The sequence below is a fragment of the Rhinolophus hipposideros genome, assembly GCF_964194185.1.
Source record: "Rhinolophus hipposideros genome assembly, chromosome: 14".
Taxonomy (NCBI): domain Eukaryota; kingdom Metazoa; phylum Chordata; class Mammalia; order Chiroptera; family Rhinolophidae; genus Rhinolophus; species Rhinolophus hipposideros.
This window is the reverse complement of record NC_138060.1, coordinates 34,044,661-34,060,432: the sequence shown is the minus strand read 5'-3', so window position 1 is coordinate 34,060,432 and position 15,772 is coordinate 34,044,661. Positions and strand designations below refer to the sequence as shown.

At 48.5% G+C, this 15,772-nt stretch overlaps 1 long non-coding RNA gene across 1 annotated transcript; it reads right to left on the bottom strand.

Annotated features, from left to right (window-relative positions):
- Window positions 1-10,437: 10,437 nt before the first annotated feature.
- LOC308507193 lies at window positions 10,438-14,778 on the bottom strand. The gene is made up of 4 exons (XR_013994866.1): window positions 14,585-14,778; window positions 13,731-13,810; window positions 13,214-13,434; window positions 10,438-12,088 (listed from the first exon to the last, which is right to left on the bottom strand). It is a non-coding gene; the product is annotated as an uncharacterized lncRNA (long non-coding RNA).
- Window positions 14,779-15,772: the final 994 nt, after the last annotated feature.

Sequence of the window (15,772 nt, the reverse complement as noted above, 5' to 3'; positions counted from 1 at the left end):
CACCATCATAGCGCAAGTCCTTCCTATGTGCTGGGAACTGTACTGCTTTTCATGCATCATCTCATTTACCCATGGAAACATCTCTAAGAAGTAAGTCAGCTTATCCTATTTTAATGCTGAGGATACTAAGGCTCAGAGAAGCTAATTTGCCTGGGATCACACAAATCAGCCCAGATAGGAACCTAAGTCTTTCCTACCCATGTCTGTGCAAATATCTATGCCACAATACTTGAACATCGAACTGAGGATTTGGCAAATATTAAAACAGAAGGGGCGCTGAGGTTCCGAGGCATGATGGTTCCTGGCCACCAGGGGGCGCTGTTTTCCCATGCTAGGGCCAGAAACCTGGCCACTGTCCCCCGAAATCTCAAGAATGCAGTCCCAGCTTCAACTAGAGACCCCAAGAGCGTCCCCCAAACTCTGTGGGTCCTGCCCCACTTTACTATGGCCCTCAGCACAGTCTTCAGTCTGCCTACCCCCACTCCCCAACCTGGGGAACATGGGGAGCTTGGCAATTGCAGATGCCAAAGTAGAAGTCTGAACTGGAGCATGTGATTTTTCTGTTCTGTCAGAACTCCTTCCAGTTGTAGAGGCCTACCTGCCTGGTTTTCAGGGCCCTGGCTACTGCTGGGTCCCTTCCTGAGAGAGGAAGGCTGGCTTTCAGAGACGTGGGGCCCTGGGGTGGGAGGATCCTTTTAGCTCAGCCATCTCCAAATTGGGGTATGCAAAGTGATTTGTTGGAGGTACAGGAAGAAAATATTAGAACTTTTATTTATGTATTTATGCTTTTAATCTAAAAATAAGAATGGAGCTTCACTTGGTATCCAGATTGGTGCTGGCTATCTCACTGGGTAGTATACCAAATAGCCCTGTATCAGCCAAGCATGTGTCATCTTCTGAGAGGAGACGGGGGACACCATGACAGGACCTAGCATGGTTTACATGTTCCTGGGGGACTGGATTTATGGAGCAAATTACATAATTTAACTAAAGTAATCCTTATAGCACAGACACGTAGCTTTTTAGGATTCGTATGAAGACTAAGGGTGCCTGCACACGTGAACCAGAGAAAGATAAATGACTGAGCTGTCACTTCCACTCCCTTTATAAGCTCTTAGCTGCATTATGACATCAAAACAATGACAGTCTAAACAGTTCTGACAAGACATCAACTCTCAAATTCAAACCTGTCAAAACTATTTGAAATCATATCTATTATATCATTTATGATGAGCCTTACCGTAATATCAAAAAGTAGCTCGTGGTAGGAGTACAGCCCTCTGCTATATCAGCGGTGCAAGCCAAAGCATGTTTGGAAGCTGAGGCGCAGATCAAAAGGGTTTGGAGATCCCTGGTGGGAGCGACTGCCAATAGTTCAATATTCCTGTGCTGACAGTTCTTAGAGCTTGCTGTAGGCCCAGGGCCTAAGCATTGGGCTTTGTGAAGATTATCCGGACACTGTGGCTGTCAGCTATGGATCTCTGACCTTTGGGATTTGGTTCAGATTCTAGCGGAGGCATTTCAGATTGGATGTTTTTTGTCTGTTTTCGGTCTGCTTCATGAGTGTCCGATTCCTGTAACAGGAGGAGGAAAAGGTGGTAACCTTCTGTTGTGTGGCCCCTCTTCCATGCTCATTGTAGTATGTCTACTTTGTGGACTCCCCACACGGCACAATTCAGGGCCACCCTCTCAGCTCCAATCCCTGTGTACTTCCTCTCTGGGGCAGAAGATAAAAAGGAATCTCATGGTATTTGTTCAAATCTTGACAGAGGGAGAGTTCATTAATGAGAACAGATGTCAAGTCATCTGTATTACTTCCTGTCAAAGTGCCATCCGAAGACCAATGGCATCAGGCGTCCTTCGGATGACTGGCAAACATGCAGATTCCTACGCCCCACTTGCGACTTCCTGCCTCAGACTCTATGAGAGGGTCGAGGAAAATACATTTTAAACAAACCCTTCCCCCGCTTCCTACCAACTGATAATCCTGAGGCACACTCACGTTTAAGAGACATTACTCTGTATAATAATACTTTTGAAAACTATAGTTTTTCAAAGAGTTTATTATCTCAATTAGTTTTTCTTAATACGGGAAAGGTAGGGCCTGGTAGACTTCTATTGATTTTAAGCACAGTGTAGAGTGGGGCTCAGAGGGGTCAGCCATTCAGCTAAGTGTACGGGAACATTAACTGCAGATGGGAGCTGGCCCTCCCTGCCCAGTTCTGCTGCACATACTGGACGCACAGGGGTTGTGGGGAGTGAGATGGAGCTCCACACATGAGTGAAGAAGACCTTGGCATGAAGCAACTCCATGGGAAGGGGGTGAATTTCTGGGGCAAATTCTTCCCTGAAACCAGATCTCCACCTGGGCCCATTCATCGTCAGAAAGTGACCTCAGAACTCATGGCTTAAAGGCTAGTCAGTCTAACCACACAATCAGCAAAATCCATGGAGATTCTTTAGCAAAAAATCAGCACAGTGGCATGTGGACTCTAGAGGAGAGGCAAGAATTAGAGTTCAGGCTTCTGGCAGAACCCTCCTCCCGCCCGACTTCCCCTGGCCAGTCCCAACTCTTTCAGGACCTCCCTGGAGAGCAGCCCCTTCCACAGGACCCATTCTGTCCATGTTCTGCCCCAGGCTGGGCCAGCACCTGTCCTCAGTCCTCCCACTGCATCCTGGGTGTGCCTGTGTCTTGTCACTTATCACCCTGCATTATACTGGCCTGGCTGGGTGTCTGCCTTCCCCAGTGAGCATTAAGTCTCTTGGGGGTAGGGCCTGGGTTCAGCAAAAGTTTGTAAAATGGATAGGCTCATCACTGGGGCTTCTCTTGCATCTAATTTTAGTCATTAGCACCCGAGCGCCCTGACATCCCACTGAGACGTAACCCTGACACTGCCATTTGATGAGCTACCAGCATGGTGTAAAACTTCTGGAGTGTCCATTTTCTGTGTCATGGAGAAGAGGCAGACCTGACATCAGGGCTGCAACCTCAAATAAGGGCTGCGTGGCCTCTTGCCACCTTGTCACGCTAGGCCTACCTCCAGATGTTGTGGGCAACACCCCGCCAGGTAGGAATAGACCGCTGTATTTTCTTCCTCTTAGAGGCTGAGAAACCAAGTAAGCAAGGTAAGCCAGCTATCAAGAGAAACCAAGTAAGCAAGGTAAGCCAGCTATCAAGCCCGTTCCAATCCAGCTCTCCTGAATCTCCACCTTTCCCTGCAGCCAAAGTGTCAGCCAATGGGAGTTTGGCTTCTGTTTTCCCACCTTTCCTGGCAACATTCACAACCCTTCCTGATGATGAGCAATACAAGTTCCAGGCATGCTTTGTTTCATTACTGGCTTCTCAGGTGTCACTTTAACCACAGGGTGAGTCCTTAACTGGTAGTAGGCTGATAAACATGCAAATTTCCATATCCAAACAGTGTTAGGCTGCAACTTCTTTCCCACTAAGAAAGATGCATGTCAACAAGCTCAGAAAATGGATGGAAGCCCAGGCCTTCCCTGCATGGCACTGTCCAGCATTCCTGGTGACCAGGTATCTGGGGAGACAAACTGCCTGTCCTCTCATGCAGGAGGAAGTAAATAGTACACACTCCTCTCCTACAGTTCCCTGGAGGGTGGAAGTGACTTACACCAGGTACAGCCCAGTCCTGGTTTGGGGTTGTCGGCATAAGAAACGTCCAGACCTGTAGAGATTTTTAATAAGAGCTTATCTGAAGCAAAACCGACAACATATATGGGGAAGCAAGATCTCAAATGCCCTGGAAAGTAACAGTTGTGCAGTTTCTTTTATGCATTTGAGAGTAAGGAGGGAACCTAAGGAAGATTACAGGAAGGTGGGAGAAACAAGGCAGTGATTGGATTACAGGATAGTTAAGATTATTTGCTTTCTTGAGGGTGGTTATTTCAAAGGTATGTTAACCTAAAAGCACAAAAATTATAGACAAACTTGGTTAAGGCAAAGATAAAATTTATACTGAAAAAGTTATGTATGTGGGGTGTGACTGCACCACAACCCGGCCAATTAGTTGACCTCAGTGTAGTTGTGTGTATGCATGTGATGCGAGGGGTTTCTAAACCACTGTGGAAACATCAGCCTCAGCCCAGTGGTTTTCAACTTTCTTGAGGCTTCAACTCCCATCAGTAGCAGCCATCTTTGCTATGGAGCAATGCTGCTTTTTCCAGTGGGGACCAATGTACAGACCTACTTGCCCATTTTCTCAGTTTTCAGCCTCGAGTCCCAGGGACTAAGGACAGTGCTCGGTGGAGCAGGGAAGTCACCTGGCATAGGGTGAGGCCTGAGGCTCATTCATTTAGGTCTCTGGTCCCCAAGGTACCTGTGGGGAGGAGATGACACTCAAGGGTGGGAAATTCTGCAGGGTACCTGCCTGGGAGCAAGCCCAGGGGTACAGGAGCATTAGGGAAGGTCAAGGCCGGCTCCCTGGGTACAGGATGGGAAACCTGGAGAGGAAGTCGCGTTGGGGTTGGGACTTTGCTGTTAGGGCTCTGGGGAGCCATTGGTTTTTATCTGTTTTGATTGGCAGCAAATAAAAAACAAGACAGGCAGTGGATGTGGAGAGGAGGACGGAGGGCGCCGGCCCCGCCTCTTGCCGCCTGTGCCGCCAGGGGGCGCCCTCACGGGCTCAGGACCCGCGTCACGGGGGCGGGGCCGGGGCGGGGTTGGGCGGGGCCCGGGCTGCGCTGTCGCGTCCTGAGGAATGCGGCCTTTGGCTTGTCCCCTGTCCGCATTCCGACCGGCTCAGGAATGTGAACAGGGTGTTCACTGAACTCCCTGAATGCACAAGTTCGGTCCCCTCCCGTCAGAAAACGCCAGGCAGCAGCTCCGGGACAGGCCCCCTCTCTGCCGCCCCGCAGAGCCCGCAGCTCCTACAGGTGGAGGACAGGGCCGTGAGAACTGCCAGGCCAGCGGGAAGTCAGGATCAGGACTCAGGCAGGGGTGCTTTGAAACCAGGTGTGGCTTAGTAAAAGAGGAGAACCAAAAGTAGTCCACTGATGCACCAAGACAGCCGGTCCAATAGCTTGGAGGGGGAAATAGTATTCTAGACAGAAAGAACCTTGTGTGTGGAGGCCAAGAGAAGAGCATGTGGTCTGAGTGGCCCCCAAGCAGAGCCTACCCACAAACACATGCCAGATGGCCAGCTGAATCACAGCAAGGATCAGGGTGTTCACCTGAGTTGACTCCATGATATTGGCTGCTTTATGAAGCCACCATCCTGCAGGAGGCACAGTAGTGGGCCTGTGAGGAGGGTACGGAGGATTGGGGCTCGTCAGGATGCTTTGGGTATTGTGGAGATTGAGAGATTAAGGCCGATAAAGCATCTAGTATGGCACCTAGTACCCAGTAGGTACTCAGTACAATTGGTTGGTCTTTCAACACCTGATTCACGGGCACGTCTTCCCCTTCAAGGTACCCATTTCTGCCTCTGAAAAGGGCAGCTGTCCAATTCTTCATCCCTGAGGAGGTGTTTGGCGGAGGTTCAGATACTGAAGATCTGGTCATGGAACTTCCTGTTGTTTTGTCCCTGGCTGGTAGAGTTGGGGAGGTGGCGGGTAGCATGCAGGAGATGAGAGTGGTGTGGCTGGCTACCATAAAGGTCCTGAATGAATGAAGCAAGGAGGGTCAGGGCCAGGAAAGCTGGACTTGGGCAATAGTCCAGGAAAGGAGTGATAAAAACCTGATAAGAGCTGAAGGGGAAAGAACAGAAAGCAGTGCTGGGAGATAGAGACAGGAGGCAGACGAGACCAAACTCCTCAGCTGCTTAGCTGCAAGGTGAGGCCAGGACGCCAAATGCACCGTGAGGTCCTCACCTGGTGTGGGTGGTAGGGGTCTCATCACAGGAGACCAGTGGGGATCATAGCCTGTGTGTCCCAGATGTCCCTGAGTGATGGAGCAGAAATGTTTACATCCAGAAATTCCTTGTCAGGCCCCTGTCCCAGGAATGCACTGGGACCTAAATTCTTCTGTGCTGAGGAAAAGTGCAGCCCTTGGAATGGCCTCTCCAACATTGTTCCTTGGCAAACACAGGAAGATGGGTTTCCTTTAGATTTGTGGTGCTGACAACTGAATCCGGACCCCGCCCCTCCCCGCCCCCCTCCCCCCCCCATTTGGAGTGGGGGGAGGGACGCACAGGACCAGGCAGTCAATGGAAAATAAACACCCACCTCTGCTCCTCTGACTTATTTCATGTTCTTAGAATTTCCTCTCTTGGGTTCTGGCTTCGTTGTTTTAAAATTCCACACCTTGGTTAGGGCTGGGAAAATCCCGTGTTGCCGTTGCTGTGGAGAGGCAGCTGGATACTGGGGCACAGGCCCACTGCTCCGGTCAGCGGGCCTGCAGCCCAGTGTCCAAGTGAGCTCCTGAGTCAGCCTGTGTGAGGGAGGCCCTCGGGGCTGGGTGTGTGTGTCTCTGCATGAGCATATGCTAGCCCCACAGTGGGGACGTGGCAGTGTTTTGGTTCCAGCTGTCGGGGCTAGGTCCAGGCCAGAGTAGCATTGGCTCCATTGGGAAATGGTGGGGACCTCCAAAGGCGCCTCCAGGTGGTCCTGTGCAATGTATACGCTGAGAAGACACCCTGACCGCCAGAGAGCTGTCCCTTGCCACATGACGTGGGCTGCCTCCTTCCTGGGCTCTGTGTGGTGGACATGTGGGTGGTGTGCTTCCCTGGTTACTGCGGCTTCTGCGTCCTGCACTTCTCTCCTAATACCCACTCCCCACAAGAATGATCATTGTAGTGTTTCCTTCCTTCACCAATGCATTCATTCCTGTTCTCATTTGAGAAATATTTATCTAGTTCCTGCCAAGTCTCAGGCCCTGTGCTGGGTGCTGGAAATACAGAGACAAATAAACTGGAAAAGGTGGAAACAATCTTAGAATCCCAACAATTAGTGACGTAAAGTATGGACTACCCATCTGACAGGATTGGGACTAGGGTAAAGCAAGTGAGGTACCTGCCTACGGTGCAGAATGCAAGAGGGTGACAAGAAACCTCATGATCAAGATAAGTAATATTTTAACAAATGAAAGTCAATCCATGGGGAACAAAACAGCAAATTTTTCAATAAAGACAGGACCAGTAACAGTTCTGTGCTGGGCCTATTGGGACATGAGGCAAAAGAAAAAATCAGTAATGCTGATCTTCCGTTCAGGACTGAGTATGGCATCGACAGAATGTCCTAGAAGCATTAAAATATGTCATGGAAGTTTGCTTATTGACAGAAAGAAACTCATGGCATATTGTGCAGTGAAAAATGAGAGATTACAGAACCCTCTATAAAGTATGGTCCTATTGAAAACATACTTAGGTATTAGAAACTGTAAGAACGTAGGCTGAGATATTAAACAGCTCTTTTCTCTCTTTGATTGCCTTTTGGGGGATTGTGTTTCCTGGTTATTTTAATAGCGAACATGTAATACTTGTATAATTTTCTTAAAGGTATTTTTTAAAAAAAAACAAGAGACTTGTAGCAGCGCACGCTGGTCTGTACAGCATAGATGATGGTGGGCTTTCTGACCAATGACAGCCTGGAGGACTCTGCAGATCAGCCCCCTTGTCAACACTGGCAAGGGGGCAGGGCCAGGATTACCAGCCTCACTTGACAGATGAGAGCCGAGGCTCAGGAGGTGGGACACTCTGAGAAGAGGAACCGTCTGTGGCGTGGTGGAACGGGCCTCTGCATATAGGTCTGTCTCGCATCACCTATAGTATGGCATGAGGAGTCGCTTGTATCCCAGCTTCTTCCAAGCTGAACCTTCTAGGTCTCTCTTCTTCACATCCAGCTGCCATCCACTGAAGGACTTCTTCCATTGGTGCTTTTCTCAACGGAGAGCAGAACTGTAGGAAGAAAAACCTGCAAGAAATATCTGGGTAGATGTGTCTGGCTCCTCTTTGGGCCCTCAGCAAATGACACATGGGCTTGTGAGTGACTGAGAAAGTATTTGCAATGTTTTTCTCTCTGGCACAGACACACCCCGCAGACTGGCATGAATCATAAGTAATTCCCTAAAGCCCCCATCTGCCTGGAAATGCCTGGTGGTATTTCCCAGAGTTCAGAAGCCATCAGCCCTGCATGCCAGTAGGCTTAGCTATTCCCCACCCAGCCACAAACTTCTTGCCCGTCACCTAGGGAAGACACTAAGAGGAGAGGGATCCGAGGCAGAGGTGCCACTTTCGGAGCCTACGGCCACTCTGAGATTGTGCTTACACAAACCGCAGTGCTGAGACTCTCGTGAATGCCCTCTTTGTGACTTAGTAGGCCTATTGTCTTAACATGCCTCTGAGGGACAAAATAGAGCGCTTTTCTCTCCTAAGAAGTGGATTTGCGTGTTCCAGGTCACCCTTAGCAGAGTGTGGTCTCTGTTTGTCTATTGAGTTCCACGAAGCAAGAGTGTCTTTGGTTCTAAGCGTGGGTGAGGAAGATTGCTTTTCCCAAAGACGGCCGTGACAATATTTTCCTTGCAGCTAGCTATGGCTGTATAGCTAAGTTATGACCAAAGACATTCGGTAGAATTATCATGTGGAACTTTCTGGAAAGTTTCTTTCAAAGGGAGGTGGTGTGCCCTTCCTGTGCATTTCTCCATTCTGGTGCCTATAACACAGATGTGATGGCTAGAGCTCTAGCAGCCTTCTTGTACCACGAAGACTTGGGGTGGGGTAAAACTTTACCAGAAATCCAGAAGCTATGAAAGAAACATACTATGAACATATTTGACTCGAACTCTCTCCTCTCCTGTCCGTTTTATTTTATTTTTTAATTCTTCTCTCTGGGTGATTTTTCTCATTGCCAAAATTTTCTATTAAATCTTGTCTGCTTTTATTTTAGAACCACATATTTAATCTCTAAGGGGTTTTTGTTTTTCTCTGTCTTTAAAAAATATTCTGATCTAATTTCATGGAAGCTGTTTTCTCATCTCCCTGAAGATACTGCTTCTCTTCACATTTTCGTCTACTCCGTGCATAATTGTCTGCTTTTATTCTGTTTGTTGTGGTTTCTGTCTTTTGTGTCAGGGATTTTCTCAAGGGACTGGTGATTCTTGCATATCTGTTCATATTTCAGTACGGATGAGAAAGAAATCTCACTGGGAACTCCATGTGCTCTGTTTCCCTGGAGGGTGATAGGAGGGCCTAGGGGGTTGTTTGGGGACTCGGTTTCTTTGGATCTTTTCTTTGAGGCCATTCCGTTCCTTCTGAAAATGGTACATTTTCCTGCACTGAGTGCCAGAAGGAGTTGGAGCGGAACTCCAACTGAGTTGGAGCGGAACTCCCCTATGTGCAGGGGGCACTGCATGGCTGCTGGGCAATGGTTGGGGGTATGAGGGAAAGGGGTTGGTGGACATATCTTTCACATGTCAACTCTCACTCAATCCCCTATTTTCAGTGCTGAGTGTTGTGTCCCTGTCTGTTGTGGCAGGTGCTCCTCTAGCTGCAGTCCCTTGGGTTTAACTTCTCTGCATCTCCACTGGGTGGACAGAGACAAGTTCACTTGCTGCCCAGTCGGGGAGGGAACCGGGGTCTAACTGTGGTCTTTGCAGACTGTTAGCCTGTGCCCTGCTTTCCGCTCCAACTCCTTCTGCAGTCCCTGTGTCTCATTTCCTGAGCCACCTGGGCTCTCCTGCACAAGTCATGGATAGGCTTCTTATGGGCAGGCCCTCTGGACTGGCACTCAGCATTTAGCTTGCTCGTCTGCCATTTGCTTTTCTTGTTTTATTGATGTGGTAACATCTATCATCTGTTAAGTTTCTCCTCCCTCCCTCCCTGCCATCTAAGGGTCCTTGTGGGATTTTATATATGTGTTTGTCTAGCTATTATTCTGCAATTTTCTTCTTTCACTCAGCACTAGGTCATGGGCATTACTCCATACCTGCACATTCAGGTCTATCCATCCCTGGATTTATTGAACTACCCGCCTTATCATGTCCACATGTGACTTTTTCTGAATTTTCACCCTTGGAAACAAGGTTGTTGAGAGCTTCCTGTGCGTCTTCAGTGGGTTTGGTTTCATACACCCTGATTTCCACCCGGAGCCTCAATCTGTGGGACCCTCTGCTCACAGCTGGGCCAGTGCCCTCCCACTGGGTCTCCGCTGGGAGATGTGCCGAGGAGGCTTGTCTGGAGGGTGGCTCTCGCCCTTCCATTAAGGGAAGGTGTGCAGGAAGGTGCTGGTGAGGGGCCCTGGCTTCTCCATCAATCGGCCCATTGGACTGCTCACCACTGAGTCACTCTCATTATCTTCACTTTTCTAGGGAGGAGGCCTTGCCTCCATCCCCAGGGTGGCACGTGAGTCAGACATGAAGCTCCTGTCCCACCAGCCCCCACCCTCAAGCCCTGGTTCCCAGGTCCAAGTTCCCAGGCAGTCTGCCACAGAGATGCCAGTGAGAGCGCCTTCGGGCTTTAACATGACCTGGCAGCTCGGGCCGAGGAGGTCTTCAATGGTATTTATTTATTTTTTGAATAAGTAAAATATCCAAAGACTCCTTAAATTCTTGGAGTCAGATACAGTGAAATTGTCCCTCACATTCCTGTCACACAGCCAGGCAGCTCCTTTCATTAGAGGCAACTGGTGCTAGTTTCTTGTGTATCCTTAAAGAGATATTTTAATGAAAAAAAAAAAAAGGAGAGAAAGGTCCACAGTTTCTTATCTGGAAGGCTTCAGGGCAGGTGTGTTTGGGAATTCGGAATTCAAGGTGTGTACAAAGTAGCCCGCAGGGGCCCTTCCATTTCTCAGGCAGTTGGTGATTGTGACACCAGGGATGTAAGCACATGTGTGTGGGACTCACATACTGCAGCAGAGGCAATGGCAAACCACTGCTGCATTTTCTTTTCTCAATCTTTATCTTTCTTTATCTTTTTTACCTTGAAAACCCTATGATGAAACAGCTCCCTTGACCTGGAACAACAACAAAGGTAGTGGGTATTATGTCACACCCCAGCATAGTCTGTGATAAAACACTAAGATTTCTGCACCAAGCAGTACAAATAAAGCTGTAATCAGCCTTAAATCAGTTCACTTGAATTCACGTTTGCTACCAAATGTGTTTGTGCCAAATTTATTTTTTTTCAAAACTCTGGTGTTTGTTTTTAGAGATTTTTCAATTTTATAATTGTGGATAAGGGAATGTGGACTTGTGTTTATACTACTTATTTAAAAACTTATGGTAGTATTCTGATGTTGGATCAGTACTAAAGAGCTTGTTTGTTATTGTTTTTTGTATCCTCATAGTATTCTATTATACACATGTACAATAATTAAATTAGCCTGTTTATACATATTTGTATTATTTTCCGTTTTCTTTCTGGTTGCATCAATGCTGCAATGAATAACATTGTAAACTCATTTAACACATGTGCAAAAATATCTGTAAGGTAAATTCCTAGCAGTGGAATTGCTCGGTCAATTAATAATAATGATAGTTAACACTTGCATGGCATTTACTAAGGGCTGGGCAGTGTGGTAAGTGCTTTACAATAATTAATGTATTTCAGTTCTTACAAGAATCTCCAGAGGTGGATCTTCTGGAGATTCCCATTTTACGGGTGAGGAAAACTGAGGCACAGAGAAGCTAGACAACTTAGACAGCTGGGATTCAGACCAAGGTGCTCTGGCTTCAGTCTATTCTTTTAACCATTGCATTCTACTGCGTTTTGAAGGTTGTGGGAATTTGAAATTTAAAGGAATACCGCCAAATTGTCCACCACATAGCTTTACCAATTCCCATTCCCACCAGCAGCATGTGAGTGTGCTTGTTTCTCCGCCAACGCTGCGCTGAGTCAAACTCTTTGATCTTTGCCAATCTGATAGTTGAAAATGGTATCTCTGTGTAGTCCTAACTTGACTTGCTTTTACTATGAGTCAGGGCATCTTTTTATCTGAGGCCCATCTTATTTCCTTTTCCATAAACCATTCATTCAGGTCTTTCACTCATTTTTCTGTTTAGTTACATCTGCGATTGGTGTTGAGGCTTTTCATATCTGCGGAAGATGAGTCCTTGGTGATTGAAGTTATACAGATCTTTTTTCCCAGGTAGTCATTCGCTTTGATTTTGCTTGTGCTGAGTTTGGGGCAGAGTCATCTGAAGAGATAAATGAAGGGAAAAGCTGTCAGCATTGGGCAGTGGAGGGCGGGAGAACACGGAACAGATCCCTGGAGAGAGGTGCCTTCTGCCTAGTGAGCAGGAGGGAAGGAAGGTGACAGAGAGAGGGAAGGGACTCCTACGGAGGTAGGGGTACAGGGTTCAAACACACCAGGTGTGGCCCACTCAGACCAGAGGCTGGGAGCAGAAGGGGCTCCATGGCAGACATAAAGATTTCTCTGCAGAAAAGGACTGCCCAACTGCAAGGCCAGTTGGCAGTCTACAGCTGTTGTTCTGCAGGGTCCACTTAGCTTCAGACAAAGTTTGTGCTCTTCTTGGGGCAGCTTTGGCCAATGACTGAGCGAGGTGGTGGTACAAGGGCTCCTCGTACCCAACGCCGGATGTTTTCACCCAATACTGGACTCGTGGATTGGCAGAGACTATGAGCTCTGCATCGCAGTCTAAAGGCTCCAAACCTGTTTTCTCCCTTTTCTTTCACAGGCATTACCTCCTCCCTCCATTCCTAACTCCATCTTGCATTCCTAATTCCATCTCAGCAACAGCTTCCTGGTAAACCCAACCAGCCCAGATTCCTAAAATCTCTTGGTAAAAATTGACATTAAAAAATTTAGAACTAAAGAGCCATTCCTCTGTTTAAAAAAATTCACTGAAATATATTCCATATTGTTTGAGTCTAAAGATTTTCTCGTTTGTTTCTATTTGGTGGTGACTATGAATGCCCTTTAGCTTAGACATAAAGTGAAAATGTCACACTGTGGGTGAAGGCCTCTGAGGGTGGCCCTACCGCCACCTCGGGGGACTCTGATCTCAGCTCAGAGGCTGGAGTAGCAGTATGGAGTCGCTGGTCTGGGTCTGGGGATGACTGCCAGGCAGGCCCGGACCTCTGGAAGGGTCTCTTGGGCAAGGTATATGGGAACACCACCAACCCTGGCCCCAGGCCTTAGAACACACTGCACAGGGCATGGGGCTCTGACACATGGGGGACTGGATTGTGCCAGCCCTCATCTGCAGCCTCTCTCTGGCCCAATCATCCCTCCCAGGGCCTGCTCTCATGCCCTGACTGGTCTCCAACCCTTTGAATGTTGCCAGAGTCTTCTCCCTCACCTGTGATTCCAGGCCCTTCATATGTGGGTTCTGGCCCTCCTATTCCATCTGTTTAACCACCTCCATCCTTTACTCCTTCCTTCCACACTCACAGGACCGAGGGCCATTCTGAGAACCCAGGAAGCACTGTTTCCCTCTGTATCCATCGCAGCTGGTCAGTCTCTCTGCCCGGAACACTCCTCTCCAGCCCTCAAGGCTGAACTGATGTATCAGTTCTTCGGCTGTGATTTATAAGAGGAGAGAGGTAGAGAGGAGATCTAAAAGTAGAGCTTTGTTTTGCCTTGTTCCAATTTCCTTAAGAGACTGCGGAAAATATTCAAAGTGCCCTTAATTAGGAAACACCCCTCCCCGGTCCACCATCCCATCGAACGGCTGTGTCTTTGGAGATGCTCAGTGCAGAGACTGAACCACGTGAGGGCCGTTAGATGGGTCACACATACGTTCCGGGAAGAGCCTAACCTGCATTTCTCGGCCATTCTCCCTGCAGCCATTCCCACCCCATGCCCACCATACATACCTCCACGACCAGAATCATTGATCAACATTAAAACCACTCATTTGGAGCAGACATTCTTTTAACTCTTTCACGAAGATTGCCTGAAATGTTGAAATGCAACAGAATGCAAATCAGCCCCGAAAATACTTGTTGAGCATATAATATGGGCTAAGAATGGTGGTAGGTGATAGGTTAGTGGGCTACAAAGAAGCAAGAGAGTACCTGACCCCGGGGAAACAGATTGCCCACTTTGTAGACAGAGCAAATACCGGTCAACCAATGGCTATGCATGGTAAGTGACCCAGGTCCTAAGTGACAGGGGACCTCGGAGGAAGGTCCTCACTGCAGCTGACGAAGTCAGGGAGAGTTTCCCTCAGGAGGTGGGGACTGAGATGGGTTTTGAAGAATGGCAAGGATTGAAAGCGACTAGAGAGTGAGGAGAGCGAAGGTGGCTTGTGAATCACTCAGGAGGAGGCCTATTTATTTTTGTTTGATGAGCCTGGGATACATCAGATAATTCTTGAAAGCACTGGTTCTCAACCCTGGCTGAATATTTTAATTACCTGGAAGCTTTAAAAAAAAAAAAAGTGATACCTGGGTTCCACCTCCAAAGAGTTTGATTGAATTGGTCTGGGGTGCAGCCTGGGAGTTGGGAATTTGCAAAGCTTTCCAGGTGAAATCTGATATGCTGCCAGGGCTGAGAGCCTAAGCTTCCCAGGAAGTTCAGGCAGCGTGAGAGCTCTCAGCCTGTCAGCCCTCAGGCACACACACCTGTTGGGCTCTGACACTTCTAAGGCATGCCTTTCATTCCCTCCTCCTGGACAGTGGCCACCCCAGGGAGGGGCCCTGGCCTCTCTTACATCCCACTCACACACCTGGCATCAGGCTCTCAGGAGGATTTCTGTCTTCCAGTTTCACACCAAGCAGTTACAGTGTGGTCACGAAGGCCACAAGCTGCTGGGCTTTCCCTCTGCCATCCATGCCTCCCTGCTGGTGCTTTCCTGAAGCTCTGAAGGAAGCGATGGCCATCCAGAAGGCCCGTCTCCCAGGACCACGCCACTTCCAGTGGGCCTTGGGCGGAGCTTCCTGAGGACATATCTACACCCACCAGCTGCGCTGGGGCCGGTGCACAGAGTGGATTTCTCTTCCCGCATTTCCTGGCAATGAGCAGGGCCTGAATAAAGTCCAGCTTGCCCTTTGAGGCCACCTCCACTGAGTGGTCTCAGGAATGTAGTTCCTCATTTCAGAGAATTCTGTAGGCGTGGCTGTTGGTCACCGGCCAGTTTGCCTAGTGGGGAACACATTTGTCACAGGGTTAGCTCTAGGAGGCCACTACTTCCTGTCCTTTCAGCAGCACAGCAGAGTGTCCAAATGGCTGTAGAAAAGGGTGCATGGGGTGACATTTATGATTTTTTGACAAGAAATATTGCTACACCCTGGGGTTTACAATCCAGGCAAGAGGTGAAATGCCCTGGTTCTGAGGCCTTTTTATTTAGTTATTGATTTCAAAATAACTTTATTGATTTTGTTTTAAAATGATACATGTTCTTTATTAAAAGAGAATTTAAAAATGCAAATAGCAGTCTACCCAGAGGACATTGAGATCCCACTGGCTCAAGAAAGCCACTCTTATGATCACCTTGTGAGCCCGTCCAAAGGCAATTCTGCTGGCAGGGGTTGTGCTGAGCTGGGCAGGAGCAAGGAGGACGTGATCTTCGCAAGCACTGCCAGTCCTGGCCCTGCAGAAGCCATGCCATGGTTCTCTCTCCAAACAGCCCCTCTGGAGACTTCCCACCATCCTGCCTTCTTGGAAAGAACGTCCAGCGCGTCCCCCACCAGAATATAGCCAAGGAGAGAAGATGCCGAGGTGGTGGCTCATCTTCCTTGGGTCGGATCGGGTCGGGAGAGGCCTCCAAGCCGTCGTCTCTGTTGCCTCACAGCCCTCCAACTATGCTAAGAATGTGAACCATTTCCCATGGGACTGGCAACCACGAAGAAATTCTGAGCCCAACCTCCCCAAATATCTGCTTTGCAAACAGATAAAACAGACAAGCATCCTGAAA